Source organism: Lissotriton vulgaris, chromosome 1_1 (assembly GCF_964263255.1).
Source record: "Lissotriton vulgaris chromosome 1_1, aLisVul1.2, whole genome shotgun sequence".
In the NCBI taxonomy this organism is placed as follows: domain Eukaryota; kingdom Metazoa; phylum Chordata; class Amphibia; order Caudata; family Salamandridae; genus Lissotriton; species Lissotriton vulgaris.
The window spans coordinates 234786305-234808607 of NC_141685.1; the positions used below are offsets into that span (position 1 = coordinate 234786305).

General features: G+C 39.7%; 7 non-coding genes across 7 annotated transcripts; all 7 read right to left on the minus strand.

Moving 5' to 3' along the window:
* Positions 1-6609: 6609 nt before the first annotated feature.
* Positions 6610-6682, minus strand: TRNAA-AGC (transfer RNA alanine (anticodon AGC)). Its single transcript has one exon. It is a non-coding gene; the product is annotated as a tRNA-Ala (tRNA).
* A 330-nt stretch (positions 6683-7012) lies between these two features.
* Positions 7013-7085, minus strand: TRNAK-CUU (transfer RNA lysine (anticodon CUU)). The gene has a single exon. It is a non-coding gene; the product is annotated as a tRNA-Lys (tRNA).
* Positions 7086-7881: 796 nt separating this feature from the next.
* TRNAA-AGC (transfer RNA alanine (anticodon AGC)) lies at positions 7882-7954 on the minus strand. Its single transcript has one exon. It is a non-coding gene; the product is annotated as a tRNA-Ala (tRNA).
* Positions 7955-8284: 330 nt separating this feature from the next.
* Positions 8285-8357, minus strand: TRNAK-CUU (transfer RNA lysine (anticodon CUU)). Its single transcript has one exon. It is a non-coding gene; the product is annotated as a tRNA-Lys (tRNA).
* A 2901-nt stretch (positions 8358-11258) lies between these two features.
* On the minus strand, positions 11259-11331 carry TRNAA-AGC (transfer RNA alanine (anticodon AGC)). The gene has a single exon. It is a non-coding gene; the product is annotated as a tRNA-Ala (tRNA).
* Positions 11332-12308: 977 nt separating this feature from the next.
* Positions 12309-12381, minus strand: TRNAA-AGC (transfer RNA alanine (anticodon AGC)). The gene has a single exon. It is a non-coding gene; the product is annotated as a tRNA-Ala (tRNA).
* A 3090-nt stretch (positions 12382-15471) lies between these two features.
* TRNAA-AGC (transfer RNA alanine (anticodon AGC)) lies at positions 15472-15544 on the minus strand. Its single transcript has one exon. It is a non-coding gene; the product is annotated as a tRNA-Ala (tRNA).
* Positions 15545-22303: the final 6759 nt, after the last annotated feature.

Genomic DNA, 22303 nt, shown 5'->3' on the forward strand with positions numbered 1-22303 from the left:
AAAAATAAAATGTATGCAAATTTTATACTGGAGAATGCGGGCATCGATCCCGCTACCTCTTGCATGCTAAGCTAGCACTCTACCATTTGAGCTAATTCCCCTGTGTGTTTAATCTGCATAACATAAAAAAAATAACCTTACTGCCTTCCACACTTTATTTGAAGTCCAATTGCCCATAACAGTGTTCAGTTCACTCCTAACTTATGCCTTACCTCCACTAATGGGATGTTTTACAGTTCAGGTTGGCCTGTTTACTACTCGAATATGAGTGATATTGCAGTGTGTTCATCTAGACTCATACCCTACCTAATCTTGAAGTTAAACTTCCCACCAATGAGAAACCAAGGGAGATACCATTTTTGATACTTATTGCATGTCTAATGCAAGAATAATCACCAGATTATGAGAGTCAATGCAATAATCCTCCAAAAATTACTCATTTTCACCCAACGTGGGGCTCGAACCCACGACCCTGAGATTAAGAGTCTCATGCTCTACCGACTGAGCTAGCTGGGCTCCCACTTCAAGATGGTATGCAGTCTAATAATTTTTTATGAAGGAAATCCATTCCTGGACAATTTTTGGGAGTTATTGCATGTCTAATGCAATAGTAATCTCCATATTATGAGAGTCAATGCAATATTCAGGCAAAAATTACTCATTTTCGGCCAACGTGGGGCTCGAACTCACTACCCTGAGATTAAGAGTCTCATGCTCTACCGACTGAGCTAGCCGGGCTCCCTCCTTAATACAGTATGCAGACCAATCACTTTTTGTGAATAAAATCAAATCCTGGATATTCCTCTACTCTTGTTTTGTAAGGAAAGCAAGATTTATACATCCTTCAGATTACAGAGTGTCAAATAAAATAAAAGAAAATGAAAATGGGAGTTGTGAGAACTTCATTTTGAGATTGCATAAGAATTCAAATTCTTCTCACGTGCTAAAGAATACCTGAACCCTTTTGATTAAACCACTTTAGTTGTTATAATGAGACCATATTTGAAAGCCATCTGTGATTTTTCTGTTCTCAATCTGCAATGACCTTGGCAATGACAAGTTAAAAATAAAATGTATGCAAATTTTATACTGGAGAATGCGGGCATCGATCCCGCTACCTCTTGCATGCTAAGCGAGCACTCTACCATTTGAGCTAATTCCCCTGTGTGTTTAATCTGCATAACATGAAAAAAGTAACCTCACTGCCTTCCACACTTTATTTAAAGTCCAATTGCCCATAACAGTGTTCAGTTCACTCCTAATTTATGCCTTACCTCCACTTATGGGATGTTTTACAGTTCAGGTTGGCCTGTTTACTACTCGAATATGAGTGATATTGTGGTGTGTTCTTCTAGACTCATACCCTACCTAATCTTGAAGTTAAATTTCCCACCAATGAGAAACCAAGGGAGATACCATTTTTGATAGTTATTGCATGTCTAATGCAAGAATAATCACCAGATTATGAGAGTCCAGCAAAAATTACTCATTTTCGCCCAACGTGGGGCTCGAACCCACGACCCTGAGATTAAGAGTCTCATGCTCTACCGACTGAGCTAGCCGGGCTCCCACTTCAAGATGGTATGCAGACTAATCATTTTTTATGAAGGAAATCCATTCCTGGACAATTTTTGGGAGTTATTGCAGGTCTAATGCAAGATTAATCTCCATATTATGAGAGTCAATGCAATATTCAGGCAAAAATTACTCGTTTTCACCCAACGTGGGGCTCGAACCCACGACCCTGAGATTAAGAGTCTCATGCTCTACCGACTGAGCTAGCCGGGCTCCCTCCTTAAGACAGTATGCAGACCAATCCCTTTTTGTGAAGAAAATCAAATCCTGGATATTCCTCTACTCTTGTTTTGCAAGGAAAGCCTGATTTATCCATCCTTCAGAGGACAGAGTGTCAAAAAAAATAAGAGAAAATGAAAATGGAAGTTGTGAAAACTTCCTTTTGAGATTGCATAAGAATTCAAATTCCTCTCACATGCTAAAGAATACCTGAACCCTTTTGAATAAATCACTTTAGTTGTTATAATGAGACCATATTTGAAAGCCATCTATGATTTTTCTGTTCTTACTCTGCAATGACCTTGGCAATGACAAGTTAAAAATAAAATGTATGCAAATTTTATAATGGAGAATGCGGGCATCGAGCCCGCTACCTCTCGCATGCTAAGCGAGCGCTTTACTATTTGAGCTAATTCCCCTGTGTGTTTAATCTGCATAACATGAAAAAAGTAACCTTACTGCCTTCCACACTTTATTTGAAGTCCAATTGCCCATAACAGTGTTCAGTTCACTCCTAACTTATGCCTTACCTCCACTAATGGGATGTTTTACAGTTCAGGTTGGCCTGTTTACTACTCGAATATGAGTGATATTGCAGTGTGTTCATCTAGACTCATACCCTACCTAATCTTGAAGTTAAACTTCCCACCAATGAGAAACCAAGGGAGATACCATTTTTGATACTTATTGCATGTCTAATGCAAGAATAATCACCAGATTATGAGAGTCAATGCAATAATCCTCCAAAAATTACTCATTTTCACCCAACGTGGGGCTCGAACCCACGACCCAGAGATTAAGAGTCTCATGCTCTACCGACTGAGCTAGCTGGGCTCCCACTTCAAGATGGTATGCAGTCTAATAATTTTTTATGAAGGAAATCCATTCCTGGACAATTTTTGGGAGTTATTGCATGTCTAATGCAATAGTAATCTCCATATTATGAGAGTCAATGCAATATTCAGGCAAAAATTACTCGTTTTCGGCCAACGTGGGGCTCGAACTCACTACCCTGAGATTAAGAGTCTCATGCTCTACCGACTGAGCTAGCCGGGCTCCCTCCTTAATACAGTATGCAGACCAATCACTTTTTGTGAATAAAATCAAAACCTGGATATTCCTCTACTCTTGTTTTGTAAGGAAAGCAAGATTTATACATCCTTCAGATTACAGAGTGTCAAATAAAATAAAAGAAAATGAAAATGGGAGTTGTGAGAACTTCATTTTGAGATTGCATAAGAATTCAAATTCTTCTCACGTGCTAAAGAATACCTGAACCCTTTTGATTAAACCACTTTAGTTGTTATAATGAGACCATATTTGAAAGCCATCTGTGATTTTTCTGTTCTCAATCTGCAATGACCTTGGCAATGACAAGTTAAAAATAAAATGTATGCAAATTTTATACTGGAGAATGCGGGCATCGATCCCGCTACCTCTTGCATGCTAAGCGAGCACTCTACCATTTGAGCTAATTCCCCTGTGTGTTTAATCTGCATAACATGAAAAAAGTAACCTCACTGCCTTCCACACTTTATTTAAAGTCCAATTGCCCATAACAGTGTTCAGTTCACTCCTAATTTATGCCTTACCTCCACTTATGGGATGTTTTACAGTTCAGGTTGGCCTGTTTACTACTCGAATATGAGTGATATTGTGGTGTGTTCTTCTAGACTCATACCCTACCTAATCTTGAAGTTAAATTTCCCACCAATGAGAAACCAAGGGAGATACCATTTTTGATAGTTATTGCATGTCTAATGCAAGAATAATCACCAGATTATGAGAGTCCAGCAAAAATTACTCATTTTCGCCCAACGTGGGGCTCGAACCCACGACCCTGAGATTAAGAGTCTCATGCTCTACCGACTGAGCTAGCCGGGCTCCCACTTCAAGATGGTATGCAGACTAATCATTTTTTATGAAGGAAATCCATTCCTGGACAATTTTTGGGAGTTATTGCAGGTCTAATGCAAGATTAATCTCCATATTATGAGAGTCAATGCAATATTCAGGCAAAAATTACTCGTTTTCGCCCAACGTGGGGCTCGAACCCACGACCCTGAGATTAAGAGTCTCATGCTCTACCGACTGAGCTAGCCGGGCTCCCTCCTTAAGACAGTATGCAGACCAATCCCTTTTTGTGAAGAAAATCAAATCCTGGATATTCCTCTACTCTTGTTTTGCAAGGAAAGCCTGATTTATCCATCCTTCAGAGGACAGAGTGTCAAAAAAAATAAGAGAAAATGAAAATGGAAGTTGTGAAAACTTCCTTTTGAGATTGCATAAGAATTCAAATTCCTCTCACATGCTAAAGAATACCTGAACCCTTTTGAATAAATCACTTTAGTTGTTATAATGAGACCATATTTGAAAGCCATCTATGATTTTTCTGTTCTTACTCTGCAATGACCTTGGCAATGACAAGTTAAAAATAAAATGTATGCAAATTTTATAATGGAGAATGCGGGCATCGAGCCCGCTACCTCTCGCATGCTAAGCGAGCGCTTTACTATTTGAGCTAATTCCCCTGTGTGTTTAATCTGCATAACATGAAAAAAGTAACCTTACTGCGTTCCACACTTTATTTGAAGTCCAATTGCCCATAACAGTGTTTAGTTCACTCCTAACTTATGCCTTACCTCCACTTATGGGATGTTTTACAGTTCAGGTTGGCCTGTTTACTACTCGAATATGAGTGATATTGCGCTGTGTTCATCTAGACTCATACCCTAGCTAATCTTGAAGTTAAATTTCCCACCAATGAGAAACCAAGGGAGATACCATTTCTGATAGTTATTGCATGTCTAATGCAAGAATAATCACCAGATTATGAGAGTCAATGCAATAATCCAGCAAAAATTACTCATTTTCGCCCAACGTGGGGCTCGAACCCACGACCCTGAGATTAAGAGTCTCATGCTCTACCGACTGAGCTAGCCGGGCTCCCTCCTTAAGAAAGTGTGCAGACCAATCCCTTTTTGTGAAGAAAATCAAATCCTGGATATTCCTCTACTCTTGTTTTGCAAGGAAAGCCAGATTTATACATCCTTCAGAGGACAGAGTGTCAAAAAAATAAGAGAAAATGAAAACGGAAGTTGTGAAAACTTCCTTTTGAGGCTCGAACCCACGACCCTGAGATTAAGAGTCTCATGCTCTACCGACTGAGCTAGCCGGGCTCCCACTTCAAGATGGTATGCAGACTAATCATTTTTTATGAAGGAAATCCATTCCTGGACAATTTTTGGGAGTTATTGCAGGTCTAATGCAAGATTAATCTCCATATTGTGAGAGTCAATGCAGTATTCAGGCAAAAATTACTCGTTTTCGCCCAACGTGGAGCTCGAACCCACGACCCTGAGATTAAGAGTCTCATGCTCTACCGACTGAGCTAGCCGGGCTCCCTCCTTAAGACAGTATGCAGACCAATCCCTTTTTGTGAAGAAAATCAAATCCTGGATATTCCTCTACTCTTGTTTTGCAAGGAAAGCCAGATTTATACATCCTTCAGAGGACAGAGTGTCAAAAAAAATAAGAGAAAATGAAAATGGAAGTTGTGAGAACTTCATTTTGAGATTGCATAAGAATTCAAATTCCTCTCACATGCTAAAGAATACCTGAACCCTTTTGATTAAACCAATTTAGTTGTTATAATGAGACCATATTTGAAAGCCATCTGTGATTTTTCTGTTCTTACTCTGCAATGACCTTGGCAATGACAAGTTAAAAATAAAATGTATGCAAATTTTATAATGGAGAATGCGGGCATCGAGCCCGCTACCTCTCGCATGCTAAGCGAGCGCTTTACTATTTGAGCTAATTCCCCTGTGTGTTTAATCTGCATAACATGAAAAAAGTAACCTTACTGCGTTCCACACTTTATTTGAAGTCCAATTGCCCATAACAGTGTTCAGTTCACTCCTAACTTATGCCTTACCTCCACTTATGGGATGTTTTACAGTTCAGGTTGGCCTGTTTACTACTCGAATATGAGTGATATTGCGCTGTGTTCATCTAGACTCATACCCTAGCTAATCTTGAAGTTAAATTTCCCACCAATGAGAAACCAAGGGAGATACCATTTCTGATAGTTATTGCATGTCTAATGCAAGAATATTCACCAGATTATGAGAGTCAATGCAATAATCCAGCAAAAATTACTCATTTTCACCCAACGTGGGGCTCGAACCCACGACCCTGAGATTAAGAGTCTCATGCTCTACCGACTGAGCTAGCCGGGCTCCCACTTCAAGATGGTATGCAGACTAATCATTTTTTATGAAGGAAATCCATTCCTGGACAATTTTTGGGAGTTATTGCAGGTCTAATGTAAGATTAATCTCCATATTATGAGAGTCAATGCAATATTCAGGAAAAAATTACTCGTTTTCGCCCAACGTGGGGCTCGAACCCACGACCCTGAGATTAAGAGTCTCATGCTCTACCGACTGAGCTAGCCGGGCTCCCTCCTTAAGACAGTATGCAGACCAATCCCTTTTTGTGAAAAAAATCAAATCCTGGATATTCCTCTACTCTTGTTTTGCAAGGAAAGCCAGATTTAAACATCCTTCAGAGGACAGAGTGTCAAAAAAAATAAGAGAAAATGAAAACGGAAGTTGTGAGAACTTCATTTTGAGATTGCATAAGAATTCAAATTGCTCTCACATGCTAAAGAATACCTGAACCCTTTTGATTAAACCACTTTAGTTGTTATAATGAGACCATATTTGAAAGCCATCTGTGATTTTTCTGTTCTTACTCTGCAATGACCTTGGCAATGACAAGTTAAAAATAAAATGTATGCAAATTTTATAATGGAGAATGCGGGCATCGATCCCGCTACCTCTCGCATGCTAAGCGAGCGCTCTACCATTTGAGCTAATTCCCCTGTGTGTTTAAGCTGCATAACATGAAAAAAGTAACCTCACTGCCTTCCACACTTTATTTGAAGTCCAATTGCCCATAACAGTGTTCAGTTCACTCCTAACTTATGCCTTACCTCCACTTATGGGATGTTTTACAGTTCAGGTTGGCCTGTTTACTACTCGAATATGAGTGATATTGTGGTGTGTTCATCTAGACTCATACCCTACCTAATCTTGAAGTTAAATTTCCCACCAATGAGAAACCAAGGGAGATACCATTTTTGATAGTTATTGCATGTCTACTGCAAGAATAATCACCAGATTATGAGAGTCCAGCAAAAATTACTCATTTTCGCCCGACGTGGGGCTCGAACCCACGACCCTGAGATTAAGAGTCTCATGCTCTACCGACTGAGCTAGCCGGGCTCCCACTTCAAGATGGTATGCAGACTAATCATTTTTTATGAAGGAAATCCATTCCTGGACAATTTTTGGGAGTTATTGCAGGTCTAATGTAAGATTAATCTCCATATTATGAGAGTCAATGCAATATTCAGGCAAAAATTACTCGTTTTCGCCCAACGTGGGGCTCGAACCCACGACCCTGAGATTAAGAGTATCATGCTCTACCGACTGAGCTAGCCGGGCTCCCACTTCAAGATGGTATGCAGACTAATCATTTTTTATGAAGGAAATCCATTCCTGGACAATTTTTGGGAGTTATTGCAGGTCTAATGCAAGAATAATCTCCATATTATGAGAGTCAATGCAATATTCAGGCAAAAATTACTCGTTTTCGCCCAACGTGGGGCTCGAACCCACGACCCTGAGATTAAGAGTCTCATGCTCTACCGACTGAGCTAGCCGGGCTCCCTCCTTAAGACAGTATGCAGACCAATCCCTTTTTGTGAAAAAAATCAAATCCTGGATATTCCTCTACTCTTGTTTTGCAAGGAAAGCCAGATTTAAACATCCTTCAGAGGACAGAGTGTCAAAAAAAATAAGAGAAAATGAAAACGGAAGTTGTGAGAACTTCATTTTGAGATTGCATAAGAATTCAAATTGCTCTCACATGCTAAAGAATACCTGAACCCTTTTGATTAAACCACTTTAGTTGTTATAATGAGACCATATTTGAAAGCCATCTGTGATTTTTCTGTTCTTACTCTGCAATGACCTTGGCAATGACAAGTTAAAAATAAAATGTATGCAAATTTTATAATGGAGAATGCGGGCATCGATCCCGCTACCTCTCGCATGCTAAGCGAGCGCTCTACCATTTGAGCTAATTCCCCTGTGTGTTTAAGCTGCATAACATGAAAAAAGTAACCTCACTGCCTTCCACACTTTATTTGAAGTCCAATTGCCCATAACAGTGTTCAGTTCACTCCTAACTTATGCCTTACCTCCACTTATGGGATGTTTTACAGTTCAGGTTGGCCTGTTTACTACTCGAATATGAGTGATATTGTGGTGTGTTCATCTAGACTCATACCCTACCTAATCTTGAAGTTAAATTTCCCACCAATGAGAAACCAAGGGAGATACCATTTTTGATAGTTATTGCATGTCTACTGCACGAATAATCACCAGATTATGAGAGTCCAGCAAAAATTACTCATTTTCGCCCGACGTGGGGCTCGAACCCACGACCCTGAGATTAAGAGTCTCATGCTCTACCGACTGAGCTAGCCGGGCTCCCACTTCAAGATGGTATGCAGACTAATCATTTTTTATGAAGGAAATCCATTCCTGGACAATTTTTGGGAGTTATTGCAGGTCTAATGTAAGATTAATCTCCATATTATGAGAGTCAATGCAATATTCAGGCAAAAATTACTCGTTTTCGCCCAACGTGGGGCTCGAACCCACGACCCTGAGATTAAGAGTATCATGCTCTACCGACTGAGCTAGCCGGGCTCCCACTTCAAGATGGTATGCAGACTAATCATTTTTTATGAAGGAAATCCATTCCTGGACAATTTTTGGGAGTTATTGCAGGTCTAATGCAAGAATAATCTCCATATTATGAGAGTCAATGCAATATTCAGGCAAAAATTACTCGTTTTCGCCCAACGTGGGGCTCGAACCCACGACCCTTAGATTAAGAGTCTCATGCTCTACCGACTGAGGTAGCCGGGCTCCCTCCTTAAGACAGTATGCAGACCAATCCCTTTTTGTGAAAAAAATCAAATCCTGGATATTCCTCTACTCTTGTTTTGCAAGGAAAGCCAGATTTATACATCCTTCTGAGGACAGAGTGTCAAAAAAAATAAGAGAAAATGAAAACGGAAGTTGTGAGAACTTCATTTTGAGATTGCATAAGAATTCAAATTCCTCTCACATGCTAAAGAATACCTGAACCCGTTTGATTAAACCACTTTAGTTGTTATAATGAGACCATATTTGAAAGCCATCTGTGATTTTTCTGTTCTTACTCTGCAATGACCTTGGCAATGACAAGTTAAAAATAAAATGTATGCAAATTTTATAATGGAGAATGCGGGCATCGATCCCGCTACCTCTCGCATGCTAAGCGAGCGCTCTACCATTTGATCTAATTCCCCTGTGTGTTTAATCTGCATAACATGAAAAAAGTAACCTCACTGCCTTCCACACTTTATTTGAAGTCCAATTGCCCATAACAGTGTTCAGTTCACTCCTAACTTATGCCTTACCTCCACTTATGGGATGTTTTACAGTTCAGGTTGGCCTGTTTACTACTCGAATATGAGTGATATTGTGGTGTGTTCATCTAGACTCATACCCTACCTAATCTTGAAGTTAAATTTCCCACCAATGAGAAACCAAGGGAGATACCATTTTTGATAGTTATTGCATGTCTAATGCAAGAATAATCACCAGATTATGAGAGTCCAGCAAAAATTACTCATTTTCGCCCAACGTGAGGCTCAAACCCTGAGATTAAGAGTCTCATGCTCTACCGACTGAGCTAGCCGGGTTCCCACTTCAAGATGGTATGCAGACTAATCATTTTTTATGAAGGAAATCCATTCCTGGACAATTTTTGGGAGTTATTGCAGGTCTAATGCAAGATTAATCTCCATATTATGAGAGTCAATGCAGTATTCAGGCAAAAATTACTCGTTTTCGCCCAACGTGGAGCTCGAACCCACGACCCTGAGATTAAGAGTCTCATGCTCTACCGACTGAGCTAGCCGGGCTCCCTCCTTAAGGCAGTATGCAGACCAATCCCTTTTTGTGAAGAAAATCAAATCCTGGATATTCCTCTACTCTTGTTTTGCAAGGAAAGCCATATTTATACATCCTTCAGAGGACAGAGTGTCAAAAAAATAAGAGAAAATGAAAATGGAAGTTGTGAGAACTTCATTTTGAGATTGCATAAGAATTCAAATTCCTCTCAAATGCTAAAGAATACCTGAACCCTTTTGATTAAACCACTTTAGTTGTTATAATGAGACCATATTTGAAAGCCATCTGTGATTTTTCTGTTCTTACTCTGCAATGACCTTGGCAATGACAAGTTGAAAATAAAATGTATGCAAATTTTATAATGGAGAATGCGGGCATCGAGCCCGCTACCTCTCGCATGCTAAGCGAGCGCTTTACTATTTGAGCTAATTCCCCTGAGTGTTTAATCTGCATAACATGAAAAAAGTAACCTTACTGCGTTCCACACTATATTTGAAGTCCAATTGCCCATAACAGTGTTCAGTTCACTCCTAACTTATGCCTTACCTCCACTTATGGGATGTTTTACAGTTCAGGTTGGCCTGTTTACTACTCGAATATGAGTGATATTGCGCTGTGTTTATCTAGACTCATACCCTAGCTAATCTTGAAGTTAAATTTCCCACCAATGAGAAACCAAGGGAGATACCATTTCTGATAGTTATTGCATGTCTAATGCAAGAATATTCACCGGATTATGAGAGTCAATGCAATAATCCAGCAAAAATTACTCATTTTCGCCCAACGTGGGGCTCGAAGCCACGACCCTAAGATTAAGAGTCTCATGCTCTACCGACTGAGCTAGCCGGGCTCCCACTTCAAGATGGTATGCAGACTAATAATTTTTTATGAAGGAAATCCATTCCTGGACAATTTTTGGGAGTTATTGCAGGTCTAATGTAAGATTAATCTCCATATTATGAGAGTCAATGCAATATTCAGGCAAAAATTACTCGTTTTCGCCCAACGTGGGGCTCGAACCCACGACCCTGAGATTAAGAGTCTCATGCTCTACCGACTGAGCTAGCCGGGCTCCCTCCTTAAGACAGTATGCAGACCAATCCCTTTTTGTGAAAAAAATCAAATCCTGGATATTCCTCTACTCTTGTTTTGCAAGGAAAGCCAGATGTATACATCCTTCAGAGGACAGAGTGTCAAAAAAAATAAGAGAAAATGAAAATGGAAGTTGTGAGAACTTCATTTTGAGATTGCATAAGAATTCAAATTCCTCTCACATGCTAAAGAATACCTGAACCCTTTTGATTAAACCACTTTAGTTGTTATAATGAGACCATATTTGAAAGCCATCTGTGATTTTTCTGTTCTTACTCTGCAATGACCATGGGCAATGACAAGTTAAAAATAAAATGTATGCAAATTTTATAATGGAGAATGCGGGCATCGATCCCGCTACCTCTCGCATGCTAAGCGAGCGCTCTACCATTTGAGCTAATTCCCCTGTGTGTTTAATCTGCATAACATGAAAAAAGTAACCTCACTGCCTTCCACACTTTATTTGAAGTCCAATTGCCCATAACAGTGTTCAGTTCACTCCTAACTTATGCCTTACCTCCACTTATGGGATGTTTTACAGTTCAGGTTGGCCTGTTTACTACTCGATTATGAGTGATATTGTGGTGTGTTCATCTAGACTCATACTCTACCTAATCTTGAAGTTAAATTTCCCACCAATGAGACACCAAGGGAGATACCATTTTTGATAGTTATTGCATGTCTAATGCAAGAATAATCACCAGATTATGAGAGTCCAGCAAAAATTACTCATTTTCGCCCAACGTGGAGCTCGAACCCACGACCCTGAGATTAAAAGTCTCATGCTCTACCGACTGAGCTAGCCGGGCTCCCACTTCAAGATGGTATGCAGACTAATCATTTTTTATGAAGGAAATCCAGTCCTGGACAATTTTTGGGAGTTATTGCAGGTCTAATGCAAGAATAATCTCCATATTATGAGAGTCAATGCAATATTCAGGCAAAAATTACTCGTTTTCGCCCAACGTGGGGCTCGAACCCACGACCCTGAGATTAAGAGTCTCATGCTCTACCGACTGAGCTAGCCGGGCTCCCTCCTTAAGACAGTATGCAGACCAATCTCTTTTTGTGAAAAAAATCAAATCCTGGATATTCCTCTACTCTTGTTTTGCAAGGAAAGCCAGATTTATACATCCTTCAGAGGACAGAGTGTCAAAAAAAATAAGAGAAAATGAAAACGGAAGTTGTGAGAACTTCATTTTGAGATTGCATAAGAATTCAAATTCCTCTCACATGCTAAAGAATACCTGAACCCTTTTGATTAAACCACTTTAGTTGTTATAATGAGACCATATTTGAAAGCCATCTGTGATTTTTCTGTTCTTACTCTGCAATGACCTTGGCAATGACAAGTTAAAAATAAAATGTATGCAAATTTTATAATGGAGAATGCGGGCATCGATCCCGCTACCTCTCGCATGCTAAGCGAGCGCTCTACCATTTGAGCTAATTCCCCTGCGTGTTTAATCTGCATAACATGAAAAAAGTAACCTCACTGCCTTCCACACTTTATTTGAAGTCCAATTGCCCATAACAGTGTTCAGTTCACTCCTAACTTATGCCTTACCTCCACTTATGGGATGTTTTACAGTTCAGGTTGGCCTGTTTACTACTCGAATATGAGTGATATTGTGGTGTGTTCATCTAGACTCATACCCTAGCTAATCTTGAAGTTAAATTTCCCACCAATGAGAAACCAAGGGAGATACCATTTTTGATAGTTATTGCATGTCTAATGCAAGAATAATCACCAGATTATGAGAGTCCAGCAAAAATTACTCATTTTCGCCCAACGTGAGGCTCGAACCCACGACCCTGAGATTAAGAGTCTCATGCTCTACCGACTGAGCTAGCCGGGCTCCCACTTCAAGATGGTATGCAGACTAATCATTTTTTATGAAGGAAATCCATTCCTGGACAATTTTTGGGAGTTATTGCAGGTCTAATGCAAGATTAATCTCCATATTATGAGAGTCAATGCAGTATTCAGGCAAAAATTACTCGTTTTCGCCCAACGTGGAGCTCGAACCCACGACCCTGAGATTAAGAGTCTCATGCTCTACCGACTGAGCTAGCCGGGCTCCCTCCTTAAGACAGTATGCAGACCAATCCCTTTTTGTGAAGAAAATCAAATCCTGGATATTCCTCTACTCTTGTTTTGCAAGGAAAGCCAGATTTATACATCCTTCAGAGGACAGAGTGTCAAAAAAAATAAGAGAAAATGAAAATGGAAGTTGTGAGAACTTCATTTTGAGATTGCATAAGAATTCAAATTCCTCTCACATGCTAAAGAATACCTGAACCCTTTTGATTAAACCACTTTAGTTGTTATAATGAGACCATATTTGAAAGCCATCTGTGATTTTTCTGTTCTTACTCTGCAATGACCTTGGCAATGACAAGTTAAAAATAAAATGTATGCAAATTTTATAATGGAGAATGCGGGCATCGAGCCCGCTACATCTCGCAAGCTAAGCGAGCGCTTTACTATTTGAGCTAATTCCCCTGTGTGTTTAATCTGCATAACATGAAAAAAGTAACCTTACTGCGTTCCACACTTTATTTGAAGTCCAATTGCCCATAACAGTGTTCAGTTCACTCCTAAATTATGCCTTACCTCCACTTATGGGATGTTTTACAGTTCAGGTTGGCCTGTTTACTACTCGAATATGAGTGATATTGCGCGGTGTTCATCTAGACTCATACCCTAGCTAATCTTGAAGTTAAATTTCCCACCAATGAGAAACCAAGGGAGATACCATTTCTGATAGTTATTGCATGTCTAATGCAAGAATATTCACCAGATTATGAGAGTCAATGCAATAATCCAGCAAAAATTACTCATTTTCGTCCAACGTGGGGCTCGAACCCACGACACTAAGATTAAGAGTCTCATGCTCTACCGACTGAGCTAGCTGGGCTCCCACTTCAAGATGGTATGCAGACTAATCATTTTTTATGAAGGAAATCCATTCCTGGACAATTTTTGGGAGTTATTGCAGGTCTAATGCAAGATTAATCTCCATATTATGAGAGTCAATGCAATATTCAGGAAAAAATTAATTGTTTTCGCCCAACGTGGGGCTCGAACCCACGACCCTGAGATTAAGAGTCTCATGCTCTACCGACTGAGCTAGCCGGGCTCCCTCCTTAAGACAGTATGCAGACCAATCCCTTTTTGTGAAAAAAATCAAATCCTGGATATTCCTCTACTCTTGTTTTGCAAGGAAAGCCAGATTTATACATCCTTCAGAGGACAGAGTGTCAAAAAAAATAAGAGAAAATGAAAATGGAAGTTGTGAGAACTTCATTTTGAGATTGCATAAGAATTCAAATTCCTCTCACATGCTAAAGAATACCTGAACCCTTTTGATTAAACCACTTTAGTTGTTATAATGAGACCATATTTAAAAGCCATCTGTGATTTTTCTGTTCTTACTCTGCAATGACCATGGGCAATGACAAGTTAAAAATAAAATGTATGCAAATTTTATAATGGAGAATGCAGGTATCGATCCCGCTACCTCTTGCATGCTAAGCGAGCGCTCTACCATTTGAGCTAATTCCCCTGTGTGTTTAATCTGCATAACATGAAAAAAGTAACCTCACTGCCTCCCACACTTTATTTGAAGTCCAATTGCCCATAACAGTGTTCAGTTCACTCCTAACTTATGCCTTACCTCCACTTATGGGATGTTTTACAGTTCAGGTTGGCCTGTTTACTACTCGAATATGAGTGATATTGTGGTGTGTTCATCTAGACTCATACTCTACCTAATCTTGAAGTTAAATTTCCCACCAATGAGAAACCAAGGGAGATACCATTTTTGATAGTTATTGCATGTCTAATGCAAGAATAATCACCAGATTATGAGAGTCCAGCAAAAATTACTCATTTTCGCCCAACGTGGAGCTCGAACCCACGACCCTGAGATTAAAAGTCTCATGCTCTACCGACTGAGCTAGCCGGGCTCCCACTTCAAGATGGTATGCAGACTAATCATTTTTTATGAAGGAAATCCAGTCCTGGACAATTTTTGGGAGTTATTGCAGGTCTAATGCAAGAATAATCTCCATATTATGAGAGTCAATGCAATATTCAGGCAAAAATTACTCGTTTTCGCCCAACGTGGGGCTCGAACCCACGACCCTGAGATTAAGAGTCTCATGCTCTACCGACTGAGCTAGCCGGGCTCCCTCCTTAAGACAGTATGCAGACCAATCCCTTTTTGTGAAAAAAATCAAATCCTGGATATTCCTCTACTCTTGTTTTGCAAGGAAAGCCAGATTTATACATCCTTCAGAGGACAGAGTGTCAAAAAAAATAAGAGAAAATGAAAACGGAAGTTGTGAGAACTTCATTTTGAGATTGCATAAGAATTCAAATTCCTCTCACATGCTAAAGAATACCTGAACCCTTTTGATTAAACCACTTTAGTTGTTATAATGAGACCATATTTGAAAGCCATCTGTGATTTTTCTGTTCTTACTCTGCAATGACCTTGGCAATGACAAGTTAAAAATAAAATGTATGCAAATTTTATAATGGAGAATGCGGGCATCGATCCCGCTACCTCTCGCATGCTAAGCGAGCGCTCTACCATTTGAGCTAATTCCCCTGCGTGTTTAATCTGCATAACATGAAAAAAGTAACCTCACTGCCTTCCACACTTTATTTGAAGTCCAATTGCCCATAACAGTGTTCAGTTCACTCCTAACTTATGCCTTACCTCCACTTATGGGATGTTTTACAGTTCAGGTTGGCCTGTTTACTACTCGAATATGAGTGATATTGTGGTGTGTTCATCTAGACTCATACCCTAGCTAATCTTGAAGTTAAATTTCCCACCAATGAGAAACCAAGGGAGATACCATTTTTGATAGTTATTGCATGTCTAATGCAAGAATAATCACCAGATTATGAGAGTCCAGCAAAAATTACTCATTTTCGCCCAACGTGAGGCTCGAACCCACGACCCTGAGATTAAGAGTCTCATGCTCTACCGACTGAGCTAGCCGGGCTCCCACTTCAAGATGGTATGCAGACTAATAATTTTTTATGAAGGAAATCCATTCCTGGACAATATTTGGGAGTTATTGCAGGTCTAATGCAAGATTAATCTCCATATTATGAGAGTCAATGCAGTATTCAGGCAAAAATTACTCATTTTCGCCCAACGTGGAGCTCGAACCCACGACCCTGAGATTAAGAGTCTCATGCTCTACCGACTGAGCTAGCCGGGCTCCCTCCTTAAGACAGTATGCAGACCAATCCCTTTTTGTGAAGAAAATCAAATCCTGGATATTCCTCTACTCTTGTTTTGCAAGGAAAGCCAGATTTATACATCCTTCAGAGGACAGAGTGTCAAAAAAAATAAGAGAAAATGAAAATGGAAGTTGTGAGAACTTCATTTTGAGATTGCATAAGAATTCAAATTCCTCTCACATGCTAAAGAATACCTGAACCCTTTTGATTAAACCACTTTAGTTGTTATAATGAGACCATATTTGAAAGCCATCTGTGATTTTTCTGTTCTTACTCTGCAATGACCTTGGCAATGACAAGTTAAAAATAAAATGTATGCAAATTTTATAATGGAGAATGCGGGCATCGAGCCCGCTACATCTCGCAAGCTAAGCGAGCGCTTTACTATTTGAGCTAATTCCCCTGTGTGTTTAATCTGCATAACATGAAAAAAGTAACCTTACTGCGTTCCACACTTTATTTGAAGTCCAATTGCCCATAACAGTGTTCAGTTCACTCCTAAATTATGCCTTACCTCCACTTATGGGATGTTTTACAGTTCAGGTTGGCCTGTTTACTACTCGAATATGAGTGATATTGCGCGGTGTTCATCTAGACTCATACCCTAGCTAATCTTGAAGTTAAATTTCCCACCAATGAGAAACCAAGGGAGATACCATTTCTGATAGTTATTGCATGTCTAATGCAAGAATATTCACCAGATTATGAGAGTCAATGCAATAATCCAGCAAAAATTACTCATTTTCGTCCAACGTGGGGCTCGAACCCACGACCCTAAGATTAAGAGTCTCATGCTCTACCGACTGAGCTAGCTGGGCTCCCACTTCAAGATGGTATGCAGACTAATCATTTTTTATGAAGGAAATCCATTCCTGGACAATTTTTGGGAGTTATTGCAGGTCTAATGCAAGATTAATCTCCATATTATGAGAGTCAATGCAATATTCAGGAAAAAATTAATTGTTTTCGCCCAACGTGGGGCTCGAACCCACGACCCTGAGATTGAGATTAAGAGTCTCATGCTCTACCGACTGAGCTAGCCGGGCTCCCTCCTTAAGACAGTATGCAGACCAATCCCTTTTTGTGAAAAAAATCAAATCCTGGATATTCCTCTACTCTTGTTTTGCAAGGAAAGCCAGATTTATACATCCTTCAGAGGACAGAGTGTCAAAAAAAATAAGAGAAAATGAAAATGGAAGTTGTGAGAACTTCATTTTGAGATTGCATAAGAATTCAAATTCCTCTCACATGCTAAAGAATACCTGAACCCTTTTGATTAAACCACTTTAGTTGTTATAATGAGACCATATTTAAAAGCCATCTGTGATTTTTCTGTTCTTACTCTGCAATGACCATGGGCAATGACAAGTTAAAAATAAAATGTATGCAAATTTTATAATGGAGAATGCAGGTATCGATCCCGCTACCTCTTGCATGCTAAGCGAGCGCTCTACCATTTGAGCTAATTCCCCTGTGTGTTTAATCTGCATAACATGAAAAAAGTAACCTCACTGCCTCCCACACTTTATTTGAAGTCCAATTGCCCATAACAGTGTTCAGTTCACTCCTAAATTATGCCTTACCTCCACTTATGGGATGTTTTACAGTTCAGGTTGGCCTGTTTACTACTCGAATATGAGTGATATTGCGCGGTGTTCATCTAGACTCATACCCTAGCTAATCTTGAAGTTAAATTTCCCACCAATGAGAAACCAAGGGAGATACCATTTTTGATAGTTATTGCATGTCTAATGCAAGAATAATCACCAGATTATGAGAGTCCAGCAAAAATTACTCATTTTCGCCCAACCTGGAGCTCGATCCCACGACCCTGAGATTAAAAGTCTCATGCTCTACCGACTGAGCTAGCCGGGCTCCCACTTCAAGATGGTATGCAGACTAATCATTTTTTATGAAGGAAATCCAGTCCTGGACAATTTTTGGGAGTTATTGCAGGTCTAATGCAAGAATAATCTCCATATTATGAGAGTCAATGCAATATTCAGGCAAAAATTACTCGTTTTCGCCCAACGTGGGGCTCGAACCCACGACCCTGAGATTAAGAGTCTCATGCTCTACCGACTGAGCTAGCCGGGCTCCCTCCTTAAGACAGTATGCAGACCAATCCCTTTTTGTGAAAAAAATCAAATCCTGGATATTCCTCTACTCTTGTTTTGCAAGGAAAGCCAGATTTATACATCCTTCAGAGGACAGAGTGTCAAAAAAAATAAGAGAAAATGAAAATGGAAGTTGTGAGAACTTCATTTTGAGATTGCATAAGAATTCAAATTCCTCTCACATGCTAAAGAATACCTGAACCCTTTTGATTAAACCACTTTAGTTGTTATAATGAGACCATATTTGAAAGCCATCTGTGATTTTTCTGTTCTTACTCTGCAATGACCTTGGCAATGACAAGTTAAAAATAAAATGTATGCAAATTTTATAATGGAGAATGCGGGCATCGAGCCCGCTACATCTCGCAAGCTAAGCGAGCGCTTTACTATTTGAGCTAATTCCCCTGTGTGTTTAATCTGCATAACATGAAAAAAGTAACCTTACTGCGTTCCACACTTTATTTGAAGTCCAATTGCCCATAACAGTGTTCAGTTCACTCCTAAATTATGCCTTACCTCCACTTATGGGATGTTTTACAGTTCAGGTTGGCCTGTTTACTACTCGAATATGAGTGATATTGCGCGGTGTTCATCTAGACTCATACCCTAGCTAATCTTGAAGTTAAATTTCCCACCAATGAGAAACCAAGGGAGATACCATTTCTGATAGTTATTGCATGTCTAATGCAAGAATATTCACCAGATTATGAGAGTCAATGCAATAATCCAGCAAAAATTACTCATTTTCGTCCAACGTGGGGCTCGAACCCACGACCCTAAGATTAAGAGTCTCATGCTCTACCGACTGAGCTAGCTGGGCTCCCACTTCAAGATGGTATGCAGACTAATCATTTTTTATGAAGGAAATCCATTCCTGGACAATTTTTGGGAGTTATTGCAGGTCTAATGCAAGATTAATCTCCATATTATGAGAGTCAATGCAATATTCAGGAAAAAATTAATTGTTTTCGCCCAACGTGGGGCTCGAACCCACGACCCTGAGATTGAGATTAAGAGTCTCATGCTCTACCGACTGAGCTAGCCGGGCTCCCTCCTTAAGACAGTATGCAGACCAATCCCTTTTTGTGAAAAAAATCAAATCCTGGATATTCCTCTACTCTTGTTTTGCAAGGAAAGCCAGATTTATACATCCTTCAGAGGACAGAGTGTCAAAAAAAATAAGAGAAAATGAAAATGGAAGTTGTGAGAACTTCATTTTGAGATTGCATAAGAATTCAAATTCCTCTCACATGCTAAAGAATACCTGAACCCTTTTGATTAAACCACTTTAGTTGTTATAATGAGACCATATTTAAAAGCCATCTGTGATTTTTCTGTTCTTACTCTGCAATGACCATGGGCAATGACAAGTTAAAAATAAAATGTATGCAAATTTTATAATGGAGAATGCAGGTATCGATCCCGCTACCTCTTGCATGCTAAGCGAGCGCTCTACCATTTGAGCTAATTCCCCTGTGTGTTTAATCTGCATAACATGAAAAAAGTAACCTCACTGCCTCCCACACTTTATTTGAAGTCCAATTGCCCATAACAGTGTTCAGTTCACTCCTAAATTATGCCTTACCTCCACTTATGGGATGTTTTACAGTTCAGGTTGGCCTGTTTACTACTCGAATATGAGTGATATTGCGCGGTGTTCATCTAGACTCATACCCTAGCTAATCTTGAAGTTAAATTTCCCACCAATGAGAAACCAAGGGAGATACCATTTTTGATAGTTATTGCATGTCTAATGCAAGAATAATCACCAGATTATGAGAGTCCAGCAAAAATTACTCATTTTCGCCCAACCTGGAGCTCGATCCCACGACCCTGAGATTAAAAGTCTCATGCTCTACCGACTGAGCTAGCCGGGCTCCCACTTCAAGATGGTATGCAGACTAATCATTTTTTATGAAGGAAATCCAGTCCTGGACAATTTTTGGGAGTTATTGCAGGTCTAATGCAAGAATAATCTCCATATTATGAGAGTCAATGCAATATTCAGGCAAAAATTACTCGTTTTCGCCCAACGTGGGGCTCGAACCCACGACCCTGAGATTAAGAGTCTCATGCTCTACCGACTGAGCTAGCCGGGCTCCCTCCTTAAGACAGTATGCAGACCAATCCCTTTTTGTGAAAAAAATCAAATCCTGGATATTCCTCTACTCTTGTTTTGCAAGGAAAGCCAGATTTATACATCCTTCAGAGGACAGAGTGTCAAAACAAATAAGAGAAAATGAAAACGGAAGTTGTGAGAACTTCATTTTGAGATTGCATAGGAATTCAAATTCCTCTCACATGCTAAAGAATACCTGAACCCTTTTGATTAAACCACTTTAGTTGTTATAATGAGACCATATTTGAAAGCCATCTGTGATTTTTCTGTTCTTACTCTGCAATGACCTTGGCAATGACAAGTTAAAAATAAAATGTATGCAAATTTTATAATGGAGAATGCGGGCATCAATCCCGCTACCTCTCGCATGCTAAGCGAGCGCTCTACCATTTGAGCTAATTCCCCTGCGTGTTTAATCTGCATAACATGAAAAAAGTAACCTCACTGCCTTCCACACTTTATTTGAAGTCCAATTGCCCATAACAGTGTTCAGTTCACTCCTAACTTATGCCTTACCTCCACTTATGGGATGTTTTACAGTTCAGGTTGGCCTCTTTACTACTCGAATATGAGTGATATTGTGGTGTGTTCATCTAGACTCATACCCTATCTAATCTTGAAGTTAAATTTCCCACCAATGAGAAACCAAGGGAGATACCATTTTTGATAGTTATTGCATGTCTAATGCAAGAATAATCACCAGATTATGAGAGTCCAGCAAAAATTACTCATTTTTGCCCAACGTGAGGCTCGAACCCACGACCCTGAGATTAAGAGTCTCATGCTCTACCGACTGAGCTAGCCGGGCTCCCACTTCAAGTTGGTATGCAGACTAATCATTTTTTATGAAGGAAATCCATTCCTGGACAATTTTTGGGAGTTATTGCAGGTCTAATGCAAGATTAATCTCCATATTATGAGAGTCAATGCAGTATTCAGGCAAAAATTACTCGTTTTCGCCCAACGTGGAGCTCGAACCCACGACCCTGAGATTAAGAGTCTCATGCTCTACCGACTGAGCTAGCCGGGCTCCCTCCTTAAGACAGTATGCAGACCAATCCCTTTTTGTGAAGAAAATCAAATCCTGGATATTCCTCTACTCTTGTTTTGCAAGGAAAGCCAGATTAATACATCCTTCAGAGGACAGAGTGTCAAAAAAAATAAGAGAAAATGAAAATGGAAGTTGTGAGAACTTCATTTTGAGATTGCATAAGAATTCAAATTCCTCTCACATGCTAAAGAATACCTGAACCCTTTTGATTAAACCACTTTAGTTGTTATAATGAGACCATATTTGAAAGCCATCTGTGATTTTTCTGTTCTTACTCTGCAATGACCTTGGCAATGACAAGTTAAAAATAAAATGTATGCAAATTTTATAATGGAGAATGCGGGCATCGAGCCCGCTACATCTCGCAAGCTAAGCGAGCGCTTTACTATTTGAGCTAATTCCCCTGTGTGTTTAATCTGCATAACATGAAAAAAGTAACCTTACTGCGTTCCACACTTTATTTGAAGTCCAATTGCCCATAACAGTGTTCAGTTCACTCCTAAATTATGCCTTACCTCCACTTATGGGATGTTTTACAGTTCAGGTTGGCCTGTTTACTACTCGAATATGAGTGATATTGCGCGGTGTTCATCTAGACTCATACCCTAGCTAATCTTGAAGTTAAATTTCCCACCAATGAGAAACCAAGGGAGATACCATTTCTGATAGTTATTGCATGTCTAATGCAAGAATATTCACCAGATTATGAGAGTCAATGCAATAATCCAGCAAAAATTACTCATTTTCGTCCAACGTGGGGCTCGAACCCACGACCCTGAGATTAAGAGTCTCATGCTCTACCGACTGAGCTAGCTGGGCTCCCAC